The 9511-nt window shown below is 26.5% G+C and overlaps 1 pseudogene; it reads right to left on the minus strand.

Moving 5' to 3' along the window:
* On the minus strand, positions 1–1935 carry LOC106355527 (annotated as a pseudogene).
* Positions 1936–9511: the final 7576 nt, after the last annotated feature.

The following is a 9511-nucleotide window of genomic DNA, read 5'->3' on the forward strand; positions in this document are numbered from 1 at the left end:
TTCTCAAGACAACATACAACCGAAGCAAAGAGTAATATAATGCTTGTATCAACTTATTCATTTTTTATCAGAGTTTAGATTGAATACACAAAAGGATTTGAGATTGCTTAGTGAAAGCGCTTTTCTTCACCTCCGCAGCTTAAATGATGTCGATAAACTCAGGATGCAAAAGCAACAGTGAAAGAAGACACATTAGGTAATGGTATTGATTGAAACAAACTAAGAGATCAGAACATAATATATGTACCTTTAGAGAAGGACCACCGACCAAGAAACCATCCACATCGGTCTGACCATCTAGCTCCTGACAATTACCACTATTCACGGATCCTGATAATTTATTTGCATAATCAAGCTAAGTATCAAAAAAACTTTATGATGCCATTTAGATCAAATAAAAGTACTATTTACCTCCATAAATGATGTGGGTTGTAGCAGCGACATCCTCACCCACGTTCTTTGCAAGCCATTTCCTTAGCTCATCATGTACATAAGGAGGGAGAGAGAGAGAGAGAGAGAGAGAGAGAGAGAGAGAGAGAGAGAGAGAGAGAGAGAGAGAGAGAGAGAGAGGAGAGAGAGAGAGATAGAGGAGAGGGGGGAGAGAGAGAGAGAGAGCGAGAGAGAGGAGAGAGAGAGAGAGTCTTGGTTTTCATACAGATAGAGCAATAACGCTTCACTGCTCACACACATAGAGAATACGATTAACTTACTTCGTGAGCTTGAGCTGGGGTAGCTTCCGGTTCAAATGGTCAGCGTGGCTCTGTCCTAGTCTATGACAACATTTGACCATTTCGACAACCGATCTGCCATTAGACCAACATCTGCCATCCAACAAAGAGAAGGTCTTTGTAAGAAAATGGGCAGTAAAATATTTATTTGGAAATAAATATTAACAAAGTATAGTAAATGCAATGTATGGATAAGTTAACAGAAAAGACTAGGATAGCACCAAACCAAGTTTTTGTTCCCAAAGTAGCACTCAAGGCTCAAAGTCACAAAAATAGGTTTCATTAAAGAGGTAAATATACACTTATACCCTTTGGGTTAATTAATCCAAACCTTAGGGTTTAGAGTTAAGAGATGGGGTTTTGGAATTAGGGTTTAAAATTTTATGAAAAATAAATACTAAAATAAAAAATAAAAATTTTAAAATCAGTTTCAAAAGTATTTTTAAATTATAAAAAGAAAATTTGAAAAAAAAATAAAATAAAAATTCGAAAAAAAAAATTTCAAAAAAAAATTATAAAAATTTCGAATCTGAAAGCATATAATCTGAAACTATAAATTTTTTTTTTTTTTTTCATTTTTTTTATTTTTATTTTATTTTATTTTATTTATTTTTATTTATTTTTGTTTGTTTATTTAATTTTAAACCAAGGGTATTAGAGATATTTTACCCTTTAATGAATGTCATTTTTGTGACTTTCTCCTTCTAGTGCTATTTTTGAGATATAAACTTCAAAAGGTGCTATTATTGACAATTGCCCATAAGTTAAAGTCACCATGTATTGCCTTACTAAAGTAGCTATGCACGTAGAGCGAGTAGAAACGAGAACTAATATCATGATAACAGGCTCACAGTGTCAAAGAGAACAAACTAAAACAGCAAAAAGAGATAAAAGTGTTTGACAATATACATACCAGCAATAGCTTTAGTCTGGGCAGCCACAACATCCATGGTCGACCCAGCCTCTCGCTGCTCAAGAGTCTCACCAACACAAGCAATCACTTTCAAACCCTGAGCAAGTGCATAGGCAACCTTGTCTCCGAAGAACTACATTTGTAGGATTGAGGTCAATTATCAAAATCATAGCTCTCAAATCCAAATGGTAGAGACATGAATGAAAGGTCACCAACCTCGTTTGATTCATTGAGGAGTGCCCTCCTTTCAGAGTGACCAAGGATAAACCATGGCATGTCCAAGTTCACAAGCATCTCCGCACGGAATACACACAAGTCACAGAATTCATAAGAAGCATGATATAATATGAAACAAGTCCATTGGTTGAACAATATGTTGTGACAATGCCTCTTGTGCCTAACTTCATAGAGTTGGTTCTGTTTCTTCCATTTAAAAGTATCCTTTGGACAGTACTATGATTGCTGAAAACTATATTGTTGTGACTATTTCAAATACAGTAAAAATTCTATAAATTAATACTCGTTAAATTAATAAACACTATAAATTAATAAATTTTTTTGGTCCCGAGATAGGTCAGTTCAGAATACATACAAATCGATAAAATAATAAGATAATATTTTTTACAAAGTCCTATGTAAATATATGATCCCATAAAAATCATAAGTTAATAATCTATATATATAATGTTTTATATAAAGGGATAATTTGCAAAATACCCTATTTAAGATTTGAAATTTGAAAAATACATTGTCTCTATTTTTTTTTGAAAACTACACTTTCATTAATGTGAATTTACCTTTTTACCCCATTTTGATATTTCAATAATTAATATATAAATTTGAAATTATATATTATTTATGTTTAGGATAAATATGTGTTTAAGATAAATATATTTTTAAGATAATTATCATGAAGTTTATATAGATTTTAATTTATTTTGTTAACTTTATATAAACACAAGTCAAGTCTCATTCTATACAAATTTCATTATTTCTTGAAGCAGAGACCAAGTTAATTCTTCTAATATGATATTCACATATGTGTTTATTTTGTTTTACTTTGAATATGAACACTAATTATCATTCATCGCTTTGGCTTGTTATTCTTCTTTTTAATGTGACATGAAAAACATGAACTCAGATCCAAGTAAATTTGCATGTAATCATCACTACCCTAGTTACTTGCTTATCAAGTTATCTGTTTGGGGGAAAACTCTTATGGACAGAGAAAGCAGAGGATGAATATTAGAGATGATTGACGATGATAATATTGTAGATGGGTTCAAGAGAGGGAGAGAATCTCATAGTTTCCATCCACATCAATCATTTTCTCAGGAATGAAGACAAGAACCCCGAAGCTAAACCAAAAGTTTCGAAGGATGAACAAAGGATGATGATGACTAAAACTAAACTATTGGTTTTACCAAAAAAAAGGTAGAAATAGCGAACATACATAGTAGATGTTTATATATATATATATATATTTATATAGATGGATACGCTTCTTGTATAGTTCATCAAGTTTTTGATCAACTGCATCGTGTACTGCAAGAAAGCTCTAGCCAGCGCTGAATCTAAATGAAAACGAAAAAAGCAGACATGTTTTTTTCTTATCATGGTTTCACATTCTTAGTTTCACAAACAAACATAGTGGAAGAATAAAAAGAGAAGCAGACCTAGACACTGAAATCTGATCATGAATCAACAAACCACTGAGATGAGAAAAAAAATCTGTAAAACTAAGAAAGAAAAGATCAGAAGAAATGGAGGAGGAAGGAAAAGGAGACGAGAAGACGAGACGCATCTTGCATTCTTTTATTTTTTTTCAAAATAATAATAATAAATTTAAGATATATTAAAAAGATATGAAAAAGATATTGTGTAGTATATTAAAAGATATTCTCTAACGATTTTTTTTTATAATTTTTTGAAAATTGTTTAATAGGAATTGAGAAATATTAAGATTGGGCAATTTGGTAAATTTATATATAAATAAGTGTATTTTTCAAAAAGCTTAAACAAGGGTGCATTTTTCAAATTATATTCTTATTGAAGTGCATTTATCCAAATTTTCCCTTATATAAATGCAAATTAAACATAATATTGTTGGTTTTATAATCACAATGAAATTATCTATATTTTTCTTTAAATTTTAATATATTTTGATAATATTTAGTAAAATTATATATAAAACCATATTTGAATTCTATGAAACATAAAATATACACCAAATAATATAATAAAAAATATGAAAACCTAATTGCTAAATTTAATTAATGAGTATACGATAAAATCAGATATTTTTATTTTATAAATAAAAATATTCAAAATAGAAAAAAAAGTAGAGTTTCTTGTATATCATAATATCCAAACAAATTGGTGATTATCTGTTACGGTGGAATCATACAAAATAAATAATTTATATTAGCGAAAATGGATTTGCATTGGAAAAAAACGATGGGTTAGAATGGAATCTTTGAGAGAATCCAACTTCTTCTGCCCCACATCGAACACACTTCGTGTCACATCGAATACCTTTGAATTCAAACTCATATTTCAGTCTTTTTCTGGATCAACATTCTTATAGATTCTTTGGTTGTGATTGGTGACTTCTGTATCGCGGAATTCAAAGCGGAATTTAGAAAACCACAGTGCATTCACCAATCAAGAATCTGGTGCATAAAAGCGTTTTTTATTTACTAAAAAAGTTAAATCCGCACACAGTTTCCAAAGCATCTAAATACTTGAGTTTAGTCACACACCTAAAACCATGTGGTCCGGCAAAAAACGCCTTTACACAGTAGTGACTTTTTTTTTCTGACTTTTTTTGTTTTAGTTAATATTTTTATTTATAGTATATATGTTAGTGATACGTGGAATAATCTGTATAAGTGTATCACTCTTCATTTTGTTGTATGTGAATTCTGAACCAAAGAGAAATTTGTTTTCTCTCGTACTTATCAAGCAACATACGTATTTTTAAGGTATGATTTGTAGTTTATAGAAATTATATAATATACATTAAATAATGTGATATAATATTGACATAATTAGCGTTAGTAAAATTGGTTCGTAATGATGTTAAATAATTATTGTAAACTGAAGTACTTACGCAGGTGATGAAATCAAATGTGTTAGTTTTTTTTTTTTAACACAATCAAATGTGTTAGTCATATTTATTAATATTAATAATATTTATGACAAGTGATCGGTAACTTTAAGCTATATAAATATTAGTCATTACATAAAAATGTAAATTATAGCTATTTCATATATTATTTTAATATATTCTATATTTTATATCATTATTATTTTACTTTAAAAAATTATCCAATACCGCAAATATATATCGTCACCAATCAAACAATATTCAGCACCGCTTTTTACTGAAAACCGCAGTTGTACCATACCGCCATTTCAATTCCGTACGAACCGCAATTGTGCCGTTCCGTACTTTAATTCTGTACCGCTTTTATTACTAATTCCGCCGTCACCAATCCGAGCCTTTGAAATAATATGAGCATTTAGAGATATCTTTCTCGGGAACACCGATAATTTCCTATCAATTTTGTATTTTGTTGAAAGCCAATTCAAATTTTTTTTGTTAGATTCTGTTAATATTTTTATTTTCTCTTGGATTTTATTTTTTAATTATAAAAAATTGTTTTATTAGGAATAGAGAGAACCAGTACTTTTTATGAGTAGCAGCACACTTTGAATTCTAGGTCCATCTTAGGTGCATAATACTTTTAATGGAGTATATTACATACCTTTGTTTTTGCATAATACGCTTAATGTAGTATGATTCTTTCTTTTTTTTGTTACAGGCGTACTGTAGATGATTAGGTCCCATATTGGATACATGTTCCTCTATTTGTTATTCATATTTTAGTGATCTATTTTGTCAAAGCCTCATTGGTCGACAAGATTATAAAAACTGTTTTACATATAGTTAATGTGTGAAAATATATTATTTTATATGAATAAATTCTAAATATAGATTTTGGTAAGACTTTTTAAAAAAAAAATTAGTTTTCTTGAACCACAAAATCTAATCAACTTATATGGGTTAATTATGAGGACAATTTTTTTAGCTTTTCTAATTTCTTTAATTTCTTACTTGAAATTAACTTGTTTTCTTCATAATACAAATATTTTGTTTTCCTAATCCATACATATTTTTGGATTGGTACAAATTATTTTTGCATTTTCATATTATATTAGAGATGTATCACAGTTCTATTTGGAAAGATCATTGGCCAAATTTCCTCAATATCTTTCCGAATAGAGATATGCCACGTTTCTAATATGTAAGGAACAAGTACATCTTGATTAGGATGTGAGAATAATATGCACATATAGCCATCTAAGCGTTCTTATTGTCAATTATCTTTAGGAACTAATCCCATCTCACTGATTAGGAATAAAATATTTTTTATTTTTTATTCTATTTAACAAAATGCTTTTAATTGTCAAGAAGATATTATAAAAAAGAAATAAACACATTAAGAAGACGATGTGCTTATGTTCTAAAATATTCTGTCTTCAAGTTCTAAAATGTAAGCTGCAGTGTCCTTTTTATTAACCCTTAAACGATGATAATGAATTTATGATAAAATGAAACTAAATTTTATAGTATTATCATATTTATACTTATCAAAATTCATTTTTATGCATTGAATATACTGTATTGGGATTTATTTATTTTATATGAACTTATTATTAAATTTAGATATATATAAAAAAAAAATTATTAGCATGGATCATTTTGTTGTAGAGATCTTTTCTCTGTATTTTAGTTTCTAAATTTTATAATAACTAGAAAGAAATAAATATTATAAGTAAATAAAATATATTACATAAAATCATCATATTCTATATATTCATTTCATGTACTTTCATTTTTATAAATAATTATAAGTAAATACAATTATATTACCTAGAATCATCTTAATTAATTAATCTTATTGAATTAAATTAATTTTATTTTAATAATTCAATTATAAAATAGGATAATATATCGTCTATGAATTTTGTTTAATAGATTATTAAAATTATTTAATTAAATAATTTTAAATATTTTGAGAACTTAAGATAGAAAAGCCGAAATTAGCACACAATTTGGATGAAACCATATAAAAATACTATTAAAACATCAAATATTATGTTTTTTTGAAAAATATGCACATAATCCATTTTTTATATGCTTGATAAGTAAATTATTATACCTTTGATTTTTACATATCTCGATTTTTAATAATTTTTATAATCACTAAATGCTCCAAATTTAATGTTTTGACATCTTATATTTGGTTATTTTAAAAATATTCTCTTTTATTTATATTTATATATATAATAAAAAGAAGACATATTTTAGCTCTCTATTTATTTAAACAATAATTTTATGTGATGTTTATTTTTATCAAAATAAATCAAAAGTTTTCCAAAGAACTTATTTTCAAATAGCGTATTAATAGTATAATACATAAATAATTGAGAAATAAAACTAAATTAGATAAAACTGTAAAGCTTAGTTTTAGAAATTAATTATGTTTTCAATCCCATTTTAGGCAGAACTGATCAACTAATTCTTTTATTCCAGTTTGATTTATTCAATTAATAAAATTAACGCAGATATATAGCTCAGAGGCTTAGAAAAAAATATCATTTATTTGCATCAAGCATCGTAAGACAAAAATAAATAATTAGCCTACTAAACATCATTAAAATTTTGTCTTTCATATTTTTTTTATTTTTTTTCGTATTAATAAAATACTAAAACATTTTATCAATTTTTCTAAAAAATTCACATCTTATGAAAAATTAATTTATTAATCAAATGGAATTTGATACATATTTTGTAAATATGTTTTGTTTTCTTGGCAAAACATTTGGCACAACTGTGTATTAAACATATGTTGTTCATCTTTCTTTTTTGCTTCATACATTACTTACAACAAATCTGAGACTATGGATACCTTAGATTCAAAGAATGTTGTTTTGAGTGTATATTAGATTCAAAATTTTGGAATTACAGAGTATTTAATATACAAGACACTGTATACAGAAACAAAAGATATGTAAACTAAAATAACATATGAAAAACTCAAACACTGTAATCAAATTAATATAACTTTATATTACTAACATGTAAATCCCCTGTTTCTTTTATAAATTATTTATAGAATTTTGAATTTAATAACTATATGTATCATGTGCTAATAAATTTAGAGATGTACTTTGAATATTCAAATTTTGGTATTATTAAATTTGAAATGGTTATTTTTAAATAACTCAACCAACACGCTAAATATATCGCTAAATTATATACAGTAAAAATCTATATATAATTTAATATATTGGGAGTATAGAACTTTATTAATTTATAGGATTCTTTTTTTTAGATTTATATCTTTTAGAATATATTTTTTCCATAATAAGAAAAAAAAACATTTTATTTCACTGTTTATATATTCATTAAATTTTATACATTCAACTTGCATATCTTTTTATTATATTATTTGATGTATATGAGATATGTATCATGCAATTTAAATGTGTTTTAAATTTAGTTCTTAGATATTATCAAAATAATAAGAAATCTTAAGAAAAATAGAAATAAAATCCACTATAACATAAACAAATAATACAATATATCATTTCTACTTATATAAACTATATATATATATATATAATTTATTAATTTATTATTTTAGTGGGATTATTTATTTACATGGGATCTTCAAAAAAAATGTTATCTTTTTTTTATTGATTTGTGTTATATTTTGCACCGGTCAACCGATAAAATTTATTAATATAGTCGTTATTAATTTATAGATTTGTTACTGTATATAGTTACATGAAAACTCTAGATTTGTAAAATTCAATTAATAAATAAATCATCTGAACTATGTTATAATCATTCTTTCATTTCAACCCAATTTTTTTTTGAAGTTTAATTTATGATGAAAATCCGGTATCATACTCCAACATTTGCTTGTTAACACCTCATTAGCTCATTTTGATTTAATCATAGCTAGTCAATATATTTTAATTGTTAACTAGCGCGCAGGTTTTTGTTCTTGATAATTATATATTTTAACTCATGGAAATCACATAAGTTAAATTGTTTATACTTATTATATTATAGATTTGATGTTATTCATGTTTGACATTGAGATTGTCTTTTTCTTTTCTTGTGCTTTTATTTAATTTATTTGGTAAAATAAACAGTAAAGTGTTAAAGGTTTAAGTATACTTGTGGGTTTTAGTAAATTATATTATAAATATTTTCTTTTAAAGTTGAATATATTGTTCAAAATTTTTATTGAGTTTTTTTAAATAAATACATTATTTAGATAAAAAAAATGAAACCAAGTTACAAAAAGAACATTCAAAATATGAAGAGAATTAATGTCAAAAATAAAAATAAGAACAGATTTTAAAATTTTTATTTGCAAACTTAATTTATATTATTAATTGGGCCATTTTTTATGATTTTAAAGTTCGTCCATCATAATTTACAATTACATAGTGGATATGAGCCCATAATTTACAATCACATAGTGGATATAAGCGCATAATTATCAATAAAAACCTTTTCCAATGATCCAAGTCCATATGTTATTTTTATTTTCCAAGAAAAAAAAAAACGCTTTTCCCATCTACCGACTTTTCTTATCCCATCAAAAGTTCTCTATTCTTATCTCTATCTTATCTCTTTCCCCGCAGACCGACTGCTTCTCACATTCTCTAAATCACTCTGTAAATCAGTTTAATCTATTGATACTTCTCTTTTGACACGATGTCGCGAGAGGTTTCGAGTTTTGCTTGAGTTTAGGTTTTAGGTTAATTAGGCCGCGGGCCAGAG

This window comes from Brassica napus, unplaced genomic scaffold, assembly GCF_020379485.1.
Source record: "Brassica napus cultivar Da-Ae unplaced genomic scaffold, Da-Ae ScsIHWf_121;HRSCAF=216, whole genome shotgun sequence".
NCBI lineage: Eukaryota > Viridiplantae > Streptophyta > Magnoliopsida > Brassicales > Brassicaceae > Brassica > Brassica napus.